Below are 18,562 nucleotides of genomic sequence, written 5' to 3' on the forward strand. Positions count from 1 at the left end.
TTATCTCCACATTGCCTTCCAGAGTTTTTGCTTCTACTCCCAAGGGAGCAGCCGCTGGTGCCCAGTATCATCTTCATTTGAACTTTTCTACATTTTTGGACTTCACATTCTCAGTGTATATGTGCCCTACATTACCATCTTTTCCCCACATTTGGACACTATTATTTTGATATTATTTTTCTTTCATGTTTGGTTGGTATCTTGCGCCATTTCTCCCTTGTTGGTATTGTTCCGTTCGGTTAATATTCGTTTTCATCCGTTAATGTACACGTTTACATCCGTTTTCATCCGTTAATGTACACGTTTACATCCGTTTTCATCAGTTAATTTACACGTTTACATCCGTTTTCATCCGTTAATGTACATGTTTACATCCGTTAATGTACACGTTTTCATCCGTTTTTGTATCTGTTTTGATCCGTTTACAGCAGTTTCTGTGCCTTTAAGGAAATTGCCCAGAAAGCATTGCTCCTCCCATGCTGCATTGCAGTTTTCAGTGAGTGACTTGTCCTTGTGTGTGCTATCTGCATTGTGCAATGGATTACAATTTATAATGATAAGCTCCTCATGGGAGACATCTCTTGCCATGTTTCTCCTTGGGCATGTACTGGGGATGTACTTCCTATTGTCCAACTACTGCCTGGGTCATAGGTTGAGTTCACAGATAAACAAACAAAAAAAAAAATTATTTCTTCAAAACGGATCTTAACTGATCGGACGTTGACGGACATTGACCGTTAATGTCAGTTGATATCTGTTTTGATGGATCTGGACGTAGCTTTGTACATTAAAAAAAACGGATAAAATCAGAAGCGGTTAATGGATGGTAACAGATGGTCATCCGTTTGCCCATAGTAATGCATTGTCATCCGTTGATGGATGGAAGAAAAACGGATAGATGGCCTGTCCATGTGGATGGGGCCTTAGCATCTAGGAGCAGAAAATAAATTGTTTTGTAGAGTTTTTGGGAACGTTTTCCTAAACAGCTTTTGTTGAGCAGTTTTTTTTTTCTTCATGTACTGTAAAAATGCTCAAGCTCCTGAAACGCTACTAGAAGTTGGCACAAAAACGCTATCATCAGCGTTTTTTTCTAGCGTTTCTTGAGCTTCTAAAAAAACGCTAGTGTGCATGGAGGCTCACTCCTATACCCTGCACTCTGCATGTTACTGACCCCTGAGCTTTGTGTGTTACCTTCTTCTGTCCCTTGCAAAGGTGGCCTGTCCATAAGGGACGTAGGGGCACTGCCCCCCTAATCCATACGCCCGGCCCCTAATCTCCTTGCAGGGCTCTGGATGCATGGACTCCAATGGGCTTTTTAATTTTTTTTTAGAAGCACATGATTAGAGCCTGAGGCTCTAATTGGCTTCAAAAAAGCGTGGGCTCGGGGAGCAGAGCACTGCACCCTGAGCCCACCCACTTGTGTGACAATAGCGAATAAATATTCGCTATTGTCTTCCTGATTCTCCTCCCGGCCAATTAGGAAGTGAGTCTTAAGACACGAGAGGAGAAGCGATTTTATTGGCTGCCGAGGAGGAAGTTACCGTGAAGCCGCCAAGGAAACCGTCGCCAAGGAGGAGGAGACACAGGAAGGAGCCAAAGCTGCCTGCGACCTAGATGGAGTAAGTGCAGGGCTGGTTGGTGGACGAATTAGTGAGTGATGGAGGGAGGGATTTGACTGATCGAATGACCGACCGACGGGGGGGGGGAGGTAAGTGGCTACTCAGCTTATGAAAATTCTCGTTCAACAGATTACAATTTTCAGAAGTGATGTCATATGTTGAATTGTTTGTAATGTATTTTTTAGTTTCAAAGCATGCGTAGTCTTGCTCTTACGATTTTTTTCGGACGAAAACTGTACTAATCAAATGAAAATTGGATGTTGTGTTCATGTACAACAAAAATTTTGTAGACGGCAACTTCAGAATTTGTCATCTGAACTATCAGAATCGGCTGTCCAAAGCATTATACTAACGATCAATCAGCTGATCGTTCGGTGTACAAAATTGTACTGCCGATTTTCTTATTGTATGTAAGACTTATCGTCTTGTAAGGCTTGCCATACATTATACAATTTTCCTTTAGATTTACCAAAACCATCTAATATTTAATTTGTATGCGATCAGGCAGGCCTTTACACTACATAGTTGAAGGTAAATCTAAAGTAAATTGAATAAGAAAATTGTATAATGTATGGCCAGCCTAAGTTGTGAGGTGGGGGCTCCATAGATCGGACTTACCTTTCCAGCACATCTCACCGATGTTTGATTGGCTTGAGACCTGGAGAATTTGGAGGCCAAGTAAACACACTGAACTTGTTGTGTTCCTCAAACCATTCTTGAATTGCTCAGACCAGACCGCCTTCTTGCATTGCTCCATGGTCCAGTTCTGATGGTCACGTGCCAATTATAGGCACTTTTGGCTGTGGACACGGGTCAGCATGGGCACCCTAACTGATCTGTGGCTACACAGCCCCATACACAACAAACTGCGAAGTACTGTGTGTTCTGACACCTTTCTATCAGAACCAGCATTAACATTTGCAGCAATGTGAGCTCCAGTAGCTGTTCTATGTGATCGGAATACACAGACCAGCCTTCACTCCCGACGTGTATCAATGAGCCTTGGCCACCCATGACCTGTCCCCTGTTCTTCTTCATTGGACCGTTGATGTAGGTTCTGATCATTACAGATCGGGAACATCCCACAAAGAGCTGCAGTTATAGAGATGCTCTGACCCAGTCGTCCAGCCATTACAGTTCAGCCTTTGTCATAGTCCCTCAAATCCTAACCCTTGCCCATTTTTTCTGCTTTCAACACATCAGCTTCAGGGACAACATGTTCACTTGCTGTCTAACATATCCCACTGACTTTCAGATGCCATTGTAATCAGATAATCAATGCTATTCACTTAACCTATCAGAGGTCATAATGTTACAGCTGATCGGTGTCAAGGTTGCCAACTGTCAGGAAATTTACGAACAGCTTGTAAAAATTCGTCATTTTTGCATCTGTCCGTGAACATCGGTTACAGATGTGCAAATCGCATATCCATAATGGATATTCATGGACAGATGTAAAAACTATGGATGTTACAAACTGTTTATAATTTTACTTACAGTTGGCAACCCTGATCGGTGTATACAGTATGTATATATATCTCCAAAGCTGACACTCACAAGAGCCGGTGTTCTGCCATATACTGTCCTCGTATCAGATAGTGTCCGCCTCGTACTGCGCAGGCGCAGCGCCTGCGCAGTACGGAGGAGCAGGAGATACCGAAAATGCCCGAAGTTGATCAGCTGACCATCAGCTGTACACGGCGCTCGGGCACCTGTTAGCGATGGCAGTGTAAGAGGGCCCCTCGCGGGCTCGCTTCGCTCGCCACGCTTCGGGCACGGCCTCGCTGCGCTCGGCAAATATTTATTCTAACTCTATGTCCACTTGGATAGTAGGGAATGATCCTGGACATAGGGTAAGAATAAATGCGCAGGCGCCGTGTACAGCTGACGATCAGCTGTTGAACTTCGGAGACTTTCGGCGTCTCTTTTGTCCTCCGTACTGCGCCTGCGCAGTACAGGGAGGACACTATATGATAGGGGACTGAATTCGATAAGACACCGGTCTTCACCGGCCGCTCCCAGCACCACACCTCGCCCAACCTCCCGGATTCCAGCCTGACAGGTTCCCTTTACACGCCCCGCCCCACCCCGCCCCGCCCACTGGATTCTCCTCCGGGTGACGTTGTAGCTGGGCGGCTCCCTCTTCTCTTCCGGGCTGGAGCCGTTGTACTCTGGTCGCCCCCTCAGGGAATATTTGTTGTCGGCTCCTCTCTGCCTCCTCAGGATTACCGTGCGGCCGCCAGTGACCAGCTGACGAGGTGAGGCCCTGCTGGGTGCGGGAGGGAAGCGGGGACTTTATCCGAGTCCTGGGAAAGTTTATAAGTGGACCGGGAGGTGTCGGCCCGGCCATGTATATATAATGTGTATGTATGTGTGTGTGTGTATGTATATGTATATGTATGTGTATATATATATATATATATATATATATATATATATATATATATATATATACTGGCTGTATCCCGCACTGTGCGGTGGGAGGGAGGACTGTGCACTGTTCGGTGGGGGGGGGATGGTGCAGGGTGTGTTCTCCGGACACTTCCCCTCCGCCTGCTCTCGGCTTGTGTGCCCTTTCCTTGTCTGACTGACCTCTTCCCCCTCCCCCCTCCATATACCATGTGTGCAATCTCTGCTCTCCTCTCTGGGCGCCACAACTTGGGATCGGAATGTCGGTGTGTTTACAATTTGGGATCGGGATGTCGGTGTGTTTACAATTTGGGATCGGGATGTCGGTGTGTTTACAATTTGGGATCGGGATGGCGGTGTGTTACCACCAGGATGGCTTTGATTTAAATCAAGTCAATTTAAATCGCTAGTAAAAAGGCTTGATTTATACAATTTTTTTAACCACTTCGCGCCCACGCTATAGCCGAAAGATGGCTGCAGCGCGGACGCTACCTGCCGGGTGGCCGTCCAGCTGTTTACTTCCGCAATGCGCACTCCCGCGGGCGCGCATCGCGGAAGTTCTGTGCTGGCCTTGTCCCTCGGACACAGCCATTCACAGATCGCCGTAAACGGCCAATGACAGCGGCCGTTTACAGTGCGATTGGCGGTGCCAATGAGAGAGGATCTCATATGTAAACATATGAGATCCTCTCTCATCGCCGGCTCTCCCTCCTCACACAGAGACAGCGTGTGAGGAGGGAGAGCGAACGACTGCAGCGGTGAGTGCAAAAAAAAAAACTGAAATAAAAGTCGTCAGTGTCATCTGTGATCCCTCCCCACTGTCCTCTGTTGCTAGTGCCATCCGTCCCCACTGCCATCCCTCCCCAGTGCCACGTATTAGTGCCATCTGTCATCAGTGCCACGTATTAGTGCCATCTGTCATCAGTGCCACGTATTAGTGCCATCTGTCATCAGTGCCACGTATTAGTGCCATCTGTCATCAGTGCCACGTATTAGTGCCATCTGTCATCAGTGCCACGTATTAGTGCCATCTGTCATCAGTGCCACGTATTAGTGCCATCTGTCATCAGTGCCACGTATTAGTGCCATCTGTCATCAGTGCCACGTATTAGTGCCACGTGTCATCAGTGCCACGTGTCATCAGTGCCACATATTAGTGCCACATATTAGTGCCACCTGTCATCAGTGCCACATATTAGTGTCATCAGTGTCACGTGTCATTAGTGCCATCTGTCATCACTGCCACGTGTCATCAGTGCCACATATTAGTGCCATCTGTCATCACTGCCACGTGTCATCAGTTCCATGTATTAGTGCCATCTGTCAGTGCCAGGTATTAGTGCCAAATGTCATCAGTGCCACGTATTAGTGCCATCTGTCATCAATGCCATATCAGTGCCACGTATCAGTGCCATCTGTCATTAGTGCCACGTATCAGTGCCATCTGTCATTAGTGCCACGTATCAGTGCCACGTATCAGTGCCATCTGTCATCAGTGCCACGTATCAGTGCCATCTGTCATTAGTGCCACGTATCAGTGCCACGTATCAGTGCCATCTGTCATTAGTGCCACGTATCAGTGCCACGTATCAGTGCCATCTGTCATTAGTGCCACGTATCAGTGCCACGTATCAGTGCCATCTGTCATTAGTGCCACGTATCAGTGCCACGTATCAGTGCCATCTGTCATCAGTGTCATGTGTCATTGTCCTGGTGCTCCAGGGCCTTCAAAAGTGTAATAGGTAGTCAACAAGTTAGATGTGTAATTTATGCTCCTAGAACACCTGATGGTGCTCCCTGTATGTTGGGTCTCTCTATGTGGCTAGGCTGTGAAAAAGTCCCACACATGTGGTATCCCCATACTCAGGAGGAGTAGCAGAATGTATTTTGGGGCATTATTTGTGGTATACACATGCCATGTGAGATAAATAACCTATTACAATAACAATTTTGTGGGGGAAAAAAAACAAAAAAACCCCAAATCTTCATTTTGCAAAGAATTGTGGGAAAAACTGACATCAAAAACCTCACCATGCATCTTACTAAATGCCTTGGAATGTCTACTTTCAAAAAAGGGGTCATTTGGGGGGTATTATTACTTTCCTGGCTTGTTCGGGTCGCAAGAAATGAGATAGGCCGTCAGTACTTCAGGTGTGATCAATTTTTTATGATTTGCACCACAGCTTGTAGACTCTCTAACTTTCACAAAGACCAAATAATATCCACTAATTTGGGTTAATTTTACCAAAGATATGTAGCAGTATAAATTGTGGCCAAAATTTATAAAGAAAAATTAATAATTTGCAAAATTTTATCACAGAAACTAAGAAAAATGCGTTTTTTTTTCAAAATTTTCGGTCTTTTTTTATTTATAGCGCAAAAAATAAAAAACCCAGAGGTGATCAAATACCACCAAAAGAAAGCTCTATTTGTATGAAAAAAAGGACAAAAAATTAATTTGGGTACAGTATTACACGACTGAGTAATTGTCATTCAAAGTGTGAGAGCACCGAAAGCTGAAAATTGGTCTGGTCACGAGGGGGGTTTAAGTGCCCAGTAGGCAAGTGGTTAAAGAGCAACTGTCATCTCTGTCCTGCAGCTGCTCCTCCTCTGACCCGCTGTTGACTCACTGACAGTCCCATTCACATTAATAGGACGGCTGGTGATGCGGCAGTGACGCTAAAGGGGAGGGACGCTGCGGCAGCAGGTGAGTGGATGCCCACTAACAGGCGCTGCCATGATGGATCTCAAATGACAGGTGCTCTTTAAATGTAAGGATGCATTCTTGCTGGTAGTTAGAATCTTTAATATTTGCAAACAAAATGAAGGTTTCTTATTTAGAATAAGCTGTCAGGTTAGTAAAACAGCGATATCGGAAACGATTCAATTATATAGTTTGTAGTGTACATAGGTTTGCAAAACAATGTGATAAAGGATTATTCCTGAACTTTGTTTTATGCCATGGTAACTATAAAATTGTGTGAATGCATCAATGCAATGCATGTTATCTCAGCTTGCAGAGCTTGGATTCATTGACTGAGTTTATGTAAATATTGCAGATCATACAACCTTTACTCCAAAAGAATTTTATTAAAATAAATCTGATTTAAATAAATAAAAAAAAAAAATAATATATATTTTTTTTCATCCACCTTAGTTACCACTTGGGATTTTGTGATGTCGGTCAGTCAGCTGCTCATGGCCTGTGATAAATCAGACAATCACAAGCTTTCCGATCATGTGACCGCCAATCACAGCAGTCACATGATCATAAACCTCTTGCAGCATCCAAAACCTCTCAAGGGTGGCGGCGCCGGTAGCAAGAGGTTAATGAAGTATTACCTGTTTGCCGACCACCTAACTTAGATATGTGGCAGCAAAGTGGCTTACCTGCGCTGGATCAATATTATTACACAGGATTTATATAGTGCCAGCAGTTTACGTAGCGCTTTACAGTATAAAATGCAGACAATACAGTTCTAATACAAAAAATACAAGAGGGCCCTGCTAGTAAGAGCTTACAATCTAATAGTACCTACAATCTTGTACCTAGGATGTGACTCGCTGGCCCGGCTGCGCTGTGATTCGCTACACCACAAGCCGATCAGCGGATCCCAGCCAACGATTGCCCACCAGCACTCGCTGATCGGCTCAGTGATTCAAGGAACAGAGCTCTGTGATTGTGAACAATATAGAGCTGTGTTCACTGACACGGGATGTTGCTGTTTTTTTTTATTCCCTACTAAGCAGGAAAAAAATAAAGATCATTAGTAAAAAGCAGCACACTGCAGACACATTACATAGTTTAGTACACATTTAACCCCTTCCTACCCAGTGTCGGTACGTTGTAAAGTATTAGAACTGATCACTGTATTAGTGTCAGTCAGTCAGTTCCCCCCTCCAGATTGCTCGCTGCACTATCAGTCCCGTTTTTTATAAATTACTGATCACCACCATTTAGTAGAATAAAAAAATTCTGGTATATATCCCATAGTTTTGTAGACGCTATAACTGTCACACAAACCAATTAATATACACTTATTGGGATTTTTGTTTAACCAAAGACGTGTAGCAAAATACATTTTGAAATAAATTTATGAACAAATTTAAGATTTTTTTTTACATTTTTCTTATTAGCTATGTTTTATAGCAGAAAGTAAATTTTTTTTTTTTTTTTTCAAAATTTTCGGCCTTTTTTGTATATGTTGCTAAAAATAAAAACCCCAGTGGTGATCTAACACCATCAAAAGAAAGCTCTATTTGTGTGAAAAAAAAAAATATAAATAAAATATATATATTCATTTTGTTTGGGTACAGCATTGTATGACTACACAATTACCAGTTAAAATAGCGCAGTGCTGAATAGCAAAAAATGGTCTGGTCACGAATGGGGTAAAATCTTCCGGAGGGGAAGTGGTTAAATCTGACACCAAAAATGTAATATATTGCAGCTTACAAATTAGATGTGGTGGCTGCATCAGTTTTTGTATATTTCTTTTTTTTTAACTTTTTCCCTCTGTTTTCACTTGGTAATCTGGTGAATAACACACCTCCTGTATTAGGGCCCTTTCACACTGAGGCGGTTTGCAGGCGCTATTGCACTAATACCGCCTGCAAACCGACCCGAAACAGCTGCTGCTGTCTCTCCAGTGTGAAAGCCCCGAGGGCTTTCACACTGTAGCGGTGTGCTAGCAGGACTGGAAAAAAAGTCCTGCTAGCAGCATCTTTGGAGCAGTGTGCATACGGCTCCTTCACCGCTCCTGCCCATTGAAATCAATGGGACAGCTGGCTATACCGCCGGCAAAGCACCTCTGCAGAGGCACTTTGCAGTGGTTTTGAACCCTTTCTCGGCTGCTAGCGGGGGGTAAAACCACCCCCGCTAGCAGCCAAATACGGATGGTAAAGCGCCGCCCCACCCCATTGTAAAAGGGCCCTTAGTGTGGATGAAGAGCAGGAGGCACATTAGGTCAACAGCATTGCCAGCCTCTATGACACTTACAAATGTGAAGCCAAACTCCCAGCTCACGCTTTTTATAGCAGAACTTCGTCCAAAAGGGGAGGTTCCACTTCAAGTCCTTCTCCCCCCCCCCCCCCCCCCCACCTGCCTCATTTGCCATGTCCACTTTTTTTGGTGGGGGGTGGGTACCTAGACTGCAGGACCATTCACAAAGCGCAGCACGGTTCACGTATGCGCTGTGGTTAAGATGCCGACACTAGCATCTCTAAGGCTAGTGAAGAATTAACCTGGGAGAGGATGGCACTGGACCCTTGGACAGGTACAGTGGATATAAAGTCTACACACCCCTGTTAAAATGTCAGGTTTCTGTGATGTAAAAAAAGAGTCAAAGATAAATAATTTCAGAACTCTTTCCACCTTTTTAATGTGACCTATAAACTATACAACTCAGTTGAACAACAAAATTAAATCTTTTAGGTGGAGGGAAGTAAAAATAAAAAACTAAAATATTATGGTTGCATATGTGTGCGCACTCTTAAACTAATACTTTGTTGAAGCCCCTTTTGATTTTATTACATCACTCAGTCTTTTTGGGTATGAGTCTATCAGCATGGCACATTTTGACTTGGCAATATTTGCCCACTCTTTACAAAAAAAATCTGAATATGTCAGATTCTGAGGGCATCTCCTGTGCACAGCCTTCTTCAGATCACCCCACAGATCTTCAATGGGATTCAAGTCTGGGCTTGCTCTGGCTGGGCCATTGCAAAACTTTAATCCTATTCTGGTGAAGCCATTCCTTTGATTTGGATGTATGCTTTGGGTCGTGGTCATGCTGAAAGATTAAGTTCCTCTTCATGTTCAGCTTTCTAGCAGAGGCCTGAAGGTTTTGTTCCAATATTGACTGGTATTTGGAACTGTTAATAATTCTCACTGCCTTGACTAAGGCCCCTGTTCCAGCTGAAGAAAAACAGCCCCAAAGCATGATGCTGCCACCACCATGCTTCATGGTGTGTATGGTGTTCTTTTGGTGATGTGCAGTTTTGTTGTTGCGCCAAACATATCTTTTGGAATTATGGCCAAAAAATTCAACCTTGGTTTCATCAGACCATATCACATTTTCCCACATGCTTTTGGGAGACTTCAGATGCGTTTTTGCAAAATTTAGCCGGGCTTGGAATTTTTTTCTTCGTGAGAAAAGGTCTTGCCATACTACCCCATAGCCCAGACATATGAAGAATCCGGGAGATTGTTGTCACATGTACCTCAACTTGTGTCACTGCCGCATCACCAGCCGTCCCATTAAACTGAATGGGACTGTCTGTGAGTCAAGAGCGGGTCAGAGGAGGAGCTGCTGCAAGACAGAGATGACAGTTGCTCTTAAAAATGATGATGTAACTCAAGCCTCTTTACTAGTGATTTAAATCAAATTCACCCTGCCAAAAATGTAAATGTATTTTATTGGGATTTTATGGGATAGACCAGTATAAAGTGGCACATAATTGTGAAGTGGAAGGAAAATAAGTGGCTTTCCAAATTTTTTGCAAATAAATAACTGAAACGTGTGAGCATTTGTATTCAGCCCCCCTGAGTCAATACTTTGTAGAACCGCCTTTTGCTGCAATTACAGCTGAAATTCTTTTGGGGATGTCTCTACCAGCTTTACACATATAGAGCGTGAAATTGTTGCCCATTCTTCTTTGCAAAATAGCTCAAGCCTTGTTAGATTTGATGGAGAGCAGAGCATCTGTGAACAGCAATTTTCAAGTCTTGCCACAGATTCTCAATTGGATTTAGGTCTGGACTTTGACTGGGCCATTCTAACACATGAATATGCTTTGATCGAAACCATTCCATTGTAGCTCTGGCTGCATGATTAGAGTCGTTGTCCTGCTGGAAGGTGAACCTCCTCCCCAGTCTTGAGTCTTTTGCAAACGCCAACGGGTTTTCTTTTAAAATTGCCCTCTATTTGGCTGCATCCATCTTCCCATCAACTCTGACCAGCTTCCCTGTCCCTGCTGAAGAAAAGATCCCCACAACATGATGCTGCCACCACCATGTTTCACAGTGGGGATGGTGTGTTCAGGGTAATGTGAAGTGTTCGTTTTCCACCACACAGTGTTTTGCTTTTAGGCCAAAAAGTTACATTTTTGTCTCATCTGACCAGAGCACCTTCTTCCACATGTTTACTGTGTCCCCCACATGGCTTCTCGCAAACTGCACACAGGATTTCTTATGGCTTTCTTCTTGCCACTCTTCCATAAGATTCAGATTTGTGGAGTGCACAATCTAATAGTTGTCCTGTGGACAGATTCTCCCACCTGAGCTGTGGATCTCTGTGGCTCCTCCAGAGTTACCATGGGCCTCTTGGCTGCTTCTCTGATTAATGCTCTCCTTGCCTGGCCTGTCAGTTTAGGTGGACGGCCATGTCTTGGTAGGTTTGTAGTTGTGTCATACACTTTCCATTTTTGGATGATGATTGAACAGTGCTCCGTGAGATGTTTAAAGCTTGGGATATTTTTATATAACCTAACCCTGCTTTAAACTCCACAACTTTTTCCCTGACCTGTCTGGTGTATTCCTTGGCCTTCATAATGCTGTTTGTTCACTAAGGGTCCCTAACAAACCTCTGAGGGCTTCACAGAACGACTGTATTTTATACTGAGATTAATATAACACAACGTGAACTCTATTTACTAATTAGGTGGCTGACCTCTGAAGGCAATTGTTTCCACAAGATTTTAGTTAGGGGTATCAGAATAAAGGGGGCTCAATACAAATGCACGCCACACTTTTTCAGACATTAGTTGTAAAAAAAATTTGAAAAACATTCATCGTTTTCCTTCCACTTTACAATTATGTGCCACTTTGTGTTGGCCTGTAGCATTTATAAACCCAAAAAAATACATTGACGTTTTTGGCTGTAACCTGACAAAATGTGTAAAATTCCAAGGGGTATGAATACATTTTCAGGGGACTGTATGCCATTGGAAACTATATAACCTACTTTCTATGCGTTTTTTCTGCAGAAATAAAAGGCACTGTGGTGTGAACTGGCCCCTAAACTGCTCATTTACAGCACGGATCAGTACTGTACACCTGTGCAGAGGGCCCTACTTATGTGCCTAGGAGATGCAGGTGATTCAAGGAATTAGGTTGGTTCAATAAATGACAGGCTGACTGCTTCATTGACCTTCAGCCACATCCCTGAATGTACAGCCTGTGTTCGGAGCTGTGTATCAGTCCCACAATAACGTACACACAGGGATTTGAATGAAGGTGTGTGCAGCTGTCAGCATGTCATTGATCAGTCTAGCCTCAAAGATTACCTGTATCGCCCAGGAGGATAAACCCCCCTCTCTGCACGGTTGTACTGACCCCTGTGCCCATGGGAATGAGCCACTCGGCCTCTTGCACACAGACGCATGTACAGGTGATGCATATAGCAAAATCAATTGCAGGCTGAAATGCACTTCAGCTGTATACACATCTGAACGGTACTTGAGTACATGGCTGTATATGTACAGGGGATGTATTCCTCTGAACACTGGATTTCTGCATTCAGCACATACATCCCTGTACACAAGTACTCTTCAGATTTGTCCACAGCCAAAGTGTGTTTGAGGTTGTCATTTTGATGGTTAAATTTAAATTTGACCCCATAAATGCTGTGTCACAATAGCTTGCATTACTTGATTGGGTCATTTTTGGCGGCACCACTGCCTGCTAAATGCCACAGGGAGAACACCACGGTTGCAGCATGTGTATACCCCTGTCATCTGAATTGCAACTCAAGGGGGGTGGTTAAGACCTCGTTCACACTTGAGCATTTCTGAGCTTCAAGCTAAAAAAATGCTTAACAAGCAAAATCTCATTCATTTCAATAGCCCGTGTTCACATTTGAGCATTTTGTTGCCTGTAAGAAAACTCTCCCACTGTCCCGCTCAAATCTGCCTAAAAAGTAGCTCGTACTTTTTTGAGTGACAGGCATTTTGCTACAGGGGCCATTGAAATGAATGGGATTTTGCTTGTTGAGCATTTCTGAGCATCAAGCTTCGAGCTGAAAAATGCTCAAGTGTGAACAGGGTCTTAGGGGCAGTAAAATCCAGGGCTCAACTGCAAATGGAAACAAGTCCTAAAGCTGCCTTCGTACATCTCTATGTACAGGAATTTGCTGACGGCCGCAGCTGCTTGCATCTCTATGCACAGCCAGTAATTACTGGCATTGAAAGTGCGTCCAGCAACGACCACTGCAGGTAATCGGCTGTGCAGAGAGCTAATAATGGCTGTGGCCACTGGTCACATGTCATAGTGAACGCGGCCAGCAGCTGCACCTAGCTGCTGAGAACCGCAGCAGAAACTACTGCTACAATTCGCACTGGCGTTAAAGGATACATTCACCTTTGATTAAAAAAAATAAATTCACCTCTTTTTGCAGGTAAAAGGTGCATTTATTATTATTATTATTATTATTATTATTATTATAATATAATTTTTTTTTTTTTTTATATATACTGAAGCCTATGGAGGAATTCTGCAGACTGTCGGTACACTGTCTGCCTGTACCTCTTATAAGGACAGGCAGTTACTATATGACAGGAAGAATCCATGAACTGGCAGTTCATTGAGAATGACAAGCCATCAGCCGCAAAGACAAACAGTAGTTGTAGTTCATACACAGAACTCTGTGAACGAATGACCCGGCGGTGTGGGGCGGAGCCCTCCACGGCTGTGCTGTTTTTGAACTGTGACACTGGATGTGGGGGGAGAATCCCCCACCCATTGTCACAGGGAGGTTCATACTTATGCAAATTGGATGTGGATATCTTCACATTCAATTCACATGACAGGAGACTGAACGGCTCTCAATAGAGCTGGTTCAAACCTCTTCAGGGCAGCTGCGGAGCGGGATTGCACAGGAATCCTGTGTGTCTTTGGCTCTGTTTTCAGGTCTGAATTCAGACAAAAATTTGGGCCTGATTTGTACCTGAAACTGAGAACAGGGACGCACCGGACCCCTGCTGTGAGCCGCATCCGATTTCAATGAGACCCCAGCCTTAATTGCCAGTGTGAATGTAACCTAAATCGGCTAATATCCATTCATCGATCTTCCCTGTGAATGGAGTGGTTTTGTTTTTTTCAATTGAAAAGTTCATTTTACATTTTTAGAATGGCTGCTCTGTTTTAAAGTGATCCTGTCAGAAGTATGCACCTAATTAGGTGTTTTAGATGAACACTGCTTTACTGGGTAAGTGAAAGAACACCTTTTCATTGAGTAATGTGGGACTGACCTGAGTGGTTGTGTGCACACTGTTTGTTAGATTGTTCCTAGAAAAATACATATGGTAAATGATGACCTTTCAATACTCGATTGTTGTGTAATGTCAAATAAAAATATAAATGGTTTGAGTCACTGGTGTGTGAGTTGTTACTACGCAGTCACAGCCCACACCCTCCAAACTGACAGTAACTTCTGATTCTATTGTGTTTACATAGCCTGGGGCTCGGGCTCTCCACACAAAGTAGAGTACATGTGTCTAAGCCTACAACAGCCAACAGCCTTTAAATATCTGACAAGGGTTGTTCGAACCCTGCTTTGGCATTGCTATTGTACTTTGAAAAACGTATTCCAACAGGACCCCGCATTTTTATTTAATCGAAAAGAAGGGAGGGACTTTGGACTTTTTAGGCACAGTGACACAAAATTATTTACAAAAAATATTTATTGAAAAAACATACACTACCGTTCAAAAGTTTGGGGTCACCCAAACAATTTTGTGTTTTCCATGAAAAGTCACACTTATTCACCACCATACGTTGTGAAATGAATAGAAAATAGAGTCAAGACATTGACAAGGTTAGAAATAATGATTTGTATTTGAAATAACATTGTTTTTACATCAAACTTTGCTTTCATCAAAGAATCCTCCTTTTGCAGCAATTACAGCATTGCACACCTTTGGCATTCTAGCTGTTAATTTATTGAGGTAAGCTGGAGAAATTGCACCCCACGCTTCTAGAAGCAGCTCCCACAAGTTGGATTGGTTGGATGGGCACTTCTGGCGTACCATACTGTCAAGCTGCTCCCACAACAGCTTAATGGGGTTCAGATCTGGTGACTGTGCTGGCCACTCCATTACCGATAGAATACCAGCTGCCTGCTTCTGCTGTAAATAGTTCTTGCACAATTTGGAGGTGTGTTTAGGGTCATTGTCCTGTTGTAGGATGAAATTGGCTCCAATCAAGCGCTGTCCACTGGGTATGGCATGGCGTTGCAAAATGGAGTGATAGCCTTCCTTATTCAGAATCCCTTTTACCCTGTACAAAGCTCCCACCTTACCAGCACCAAAGCAACCCCAGACCATCACATTACCTCCACCATGCTTAACAGATGGCGTCAGGCATTCTTCCAGCATCTTTTCATTTGTTCTGCGTCTCACAAACGTTCTTCTTTGTGATCCAAACACCTCAAACTTGGATTCATCCGTCCACAACACTTTTTTCCAGTCTTCCTCTGTCCAATGTCTGTGTTCTTTTGCCCATCTTAATCTTTTTCTTTTATTGGCCAGTCTCAGATATGGCTTTTTCTTTGCCACTCTGCCCTGAAGCCCAAAATCCCGCAGCCGCCTCTTCACTGTAGATGTTGACACTGGTGTTTTGTGGGTACTATTTAATGAAGATGCCAGTTGGGGACCTGTGAGGCGTCTGTTTCTCAAACTAGAGACTCTAATGTGCTTATCTTCTTGCTTAGTTGTGCAACGCGGCCTCCCACTTCTTTTTCTACTCTGGTTAGAGCCTGTTTGTGCTGTCCTCTGAAGGGAGTAGTACACACCGTTGTAGGAAATCTTCAATTTCTTTGCAATTTCTCGCATGGAATAGCCTTCATTTCTAAGAACAAGAATAGACTGTCGAGTTTCAGATTTAAGTTCTCTTTTTCTGGCCATTTTGAGCGTTTAATTGACCCCACAAATGTGATGCTCCAGAAACTCAATCTGCTCACAGGAAGGTCAGTTTTGTAGCTTCTGGAAGGAGCTAGACTGTTTTTAGATGTGTGAACATGATTGCACAAGGGTTTGCTAATCATCAATTAGCCTTCTGAGCCAATGAGCAAACACATTGTACCATTAGAACACTGGAGTGATAGTTGCTGGAAATGGGCCTCTATACACCTATGTAGATATTGCACCAAAAACTAGACATTTGCAGTTAGAATAGTCATTTACCACATTAGCAATGTATAGAGTATATTTGTTTAAAGTTAGGACTAGTTTAAAGTTAGCTTCATTTAAAAGTACAGTGCTTTTCCTTCAAAAATAAGGACATTTCAATGTGACCCCAAACTTTTGAACGGTAGTGTACATAAAAAAAAAACAAAAAAAACACTGATTATAAAAGCCACAAAGGATCTATGTACATAAATGCTCAATAAAGTTGCTGCTGTACAAAACCATACCTATAGATAAAGACTCGGGACGTGTGGATATCCATCCAGGGTATACGAGAATCCGAGTGTATGGCTGGACAGGAGATCAACGATATAGTAATTCAAATTGGGAATGTGCTCAACATGTTGCACGTGTCTTCACACTTCTTGTATTGTGTGCTAACAGAAATAAACAGAATCATACAATTAATATACCATTACGGGTTTTAGAGCTGTACTGACTGATGCTATATTTTTTCTGTTGCTATATTATTGCATATTAATTGTATGATTTTATTGAGCATTTATGTACATAGATCCTTTGTGGCTTTTATAATCAGTGTTTTTTTTTTTTTTTTATGTATGTTTTTTCAATAAATATTTTTTGTAACTAATTTTGTGTCACTGTGCTTAAAAAGTCCAAAGTCCCTCCCTTCTTTTTCGATTAACTATTTCTAGGACGCGGCACTTTTTTACTGTTTATGTATCCACAGTACCACTCTGTGTAATGATACATCTATATTGCTAATAACCCGCATTTTTATTTGTTATAAACACAGCACTATGTTCATTGTACATCAGATTCACCCAGTCACTGTGTTATTTGCTTTGCTTGTTGAGCAATGTTTCACCTTGGTAAACGCAAATCATTTGCTGAGTCTTGCTTTTAATTTGTTTGCCAGTTGGACAGGCAATTAATGGCATAAATGCTATTCAAAGTTCCCAAGAGCAAATATTTTCTCAAAAACATGTTCTGTCTATTGGTTGTAGTTCAAGATAGGCCTGTGAGCTACAGAATTACCATATGTTACTGATGACACGTTAAATGGGAAGTATGGACTTTTTAAAAAAATGTTTTGAATCATGCTTATCTAGGTAGATGCAGCTTTGGTCTCCAGCTGGCTCTAACACTAAGCCCTGGTTCACACTGAGGCAGCGCGACTTGCAGCGCGACTGTCTCAGGCGACCTGGACACGTCAGGGGCGTGGCGACTTGCAAAACGACTTCTATATAGAAGTCTATGCAAGTCGCCCCCAAAGTAGTACAGGAACCTTTTTCTAAGTTGGAGCGACTTGCGTCCCTCCGATTAGAACGGTTCCATTGTACAGAATGGGACGCTACTTGTCAGGCGGCTAGGTCGCCTGACAAGTCGTCCTAGTGTGAACCGACCCTGAGAACTGAGCGATCTAATGCCACTTATCGCTCTATTCTCTGGGCTCCCTGAGCAGAGAGCTGGTGACTATCAGTCACTATTGTCTACTCTGCCCCCTTCTCACTCGCTGGCGCGCTGAGAGTCTGAGCCAGGTGACGGTCCAGGCATGTGGGCGGATCCCGACGTCATTGTCACAATCTCGTCCGACCGACTCTGTGACGTCAGCCAACAGTGGGCTTCAGCCAGCTGTCTGCAGAAAACAGTTCACAGGAGTGCAGAACGAACTGCACTCCTGTGATCCACAGAAGTTTAGCCAAACAAACTTTGTCTGTACTTCTCCTTTTTATTGATCCTGGCACTGTGATTTGCAGCTGAAAGGAATTTTCAGATGCAGCGGTTTTATCTTTATGAAGAAAAAAAGCAAAGAAAACCCAATGAAGTTGGTGATGTGACACGGCCCTTAGCCTAGGTCCACATATGTACGATGCGGGAACCAGCTCGATTCCAGTGCTGATTCCCGCATTGCATCTCTCCCGCAGGCAGTTCACACTGCCCTCTGCAAAACGCTGCGGGTGTTAATACAATGTTATTGACACCCCCAGATTGATTCACAGATCGCAGTGCGAATTGTGAACTCGCACATGAATCAGATCGCATGGGTGAGAACACCCATGCGGGGGGGGGATTCCCTGCACTATTTTCGTGCAAATCCGATGCAAGTTCAGCCATAGAACTGTGTGGCTGAACTCGCACTGCTCAGACATCGCATATGATCGGCTACGCAGTGCGGGTGTGAATCACATGTGATGTCTGAGATCGCACATATGTGAACCTTCTTTTAAAGTCAAGGGAAGTCATCTTGTAAGATAGGGGTGCCTAACTTTTTGAAGAGCGTGGGTCACATAAATGATTTGGTAACTGGTCGCAAGCCACAATGAAATGAAATGAAATGGATCAGAATTAAAAAAAAATATATATATTTTGAATAGCATAAAGAAGAC

At 43.4% G+C, this 18,562-nt stretch overlaps 1 protein-coding gene across 2 annotated transcripts in view; it reads left to right on the forward strand.

Annotated features, from left to right (window-relative positions):
• Positions 1 to 3,720: 3,720 nt before the first annotated feature.
• ANXA7 (annexin A7) overlaps positions 3,721 to 18,562 on the forward strand; it is a 92,746-nt gene continuing 77,904 nt past the window's right edge. For both annotated transcript variants that reach the window (XM_073596499.1, XM_073596500.1), the window contains exon 1: positions 3,721 to 3,877. The gene's annotated coding sequence lies outside the window, so the exon portion shown is untranslated. The remainder of the gene's footprint in view (positions 3,878 to 18,562) is intronic.

Source organism: Aquarana catesbeiana, linkage group LG08 (assembly GCF_042186555.1).
Source record: "Aquarana catesbeiana isolate 2022-GZ linkage group LG08, ASM4218655v1, whole genome shotgun sequence".
Classification (NCBI taxonomy): domain Eukaryota; kingdom Metazoa; phylum Chordata; class Amphibia; order Anura; family Ranidae; genus Aquarana; species Aquarana catesbeiana.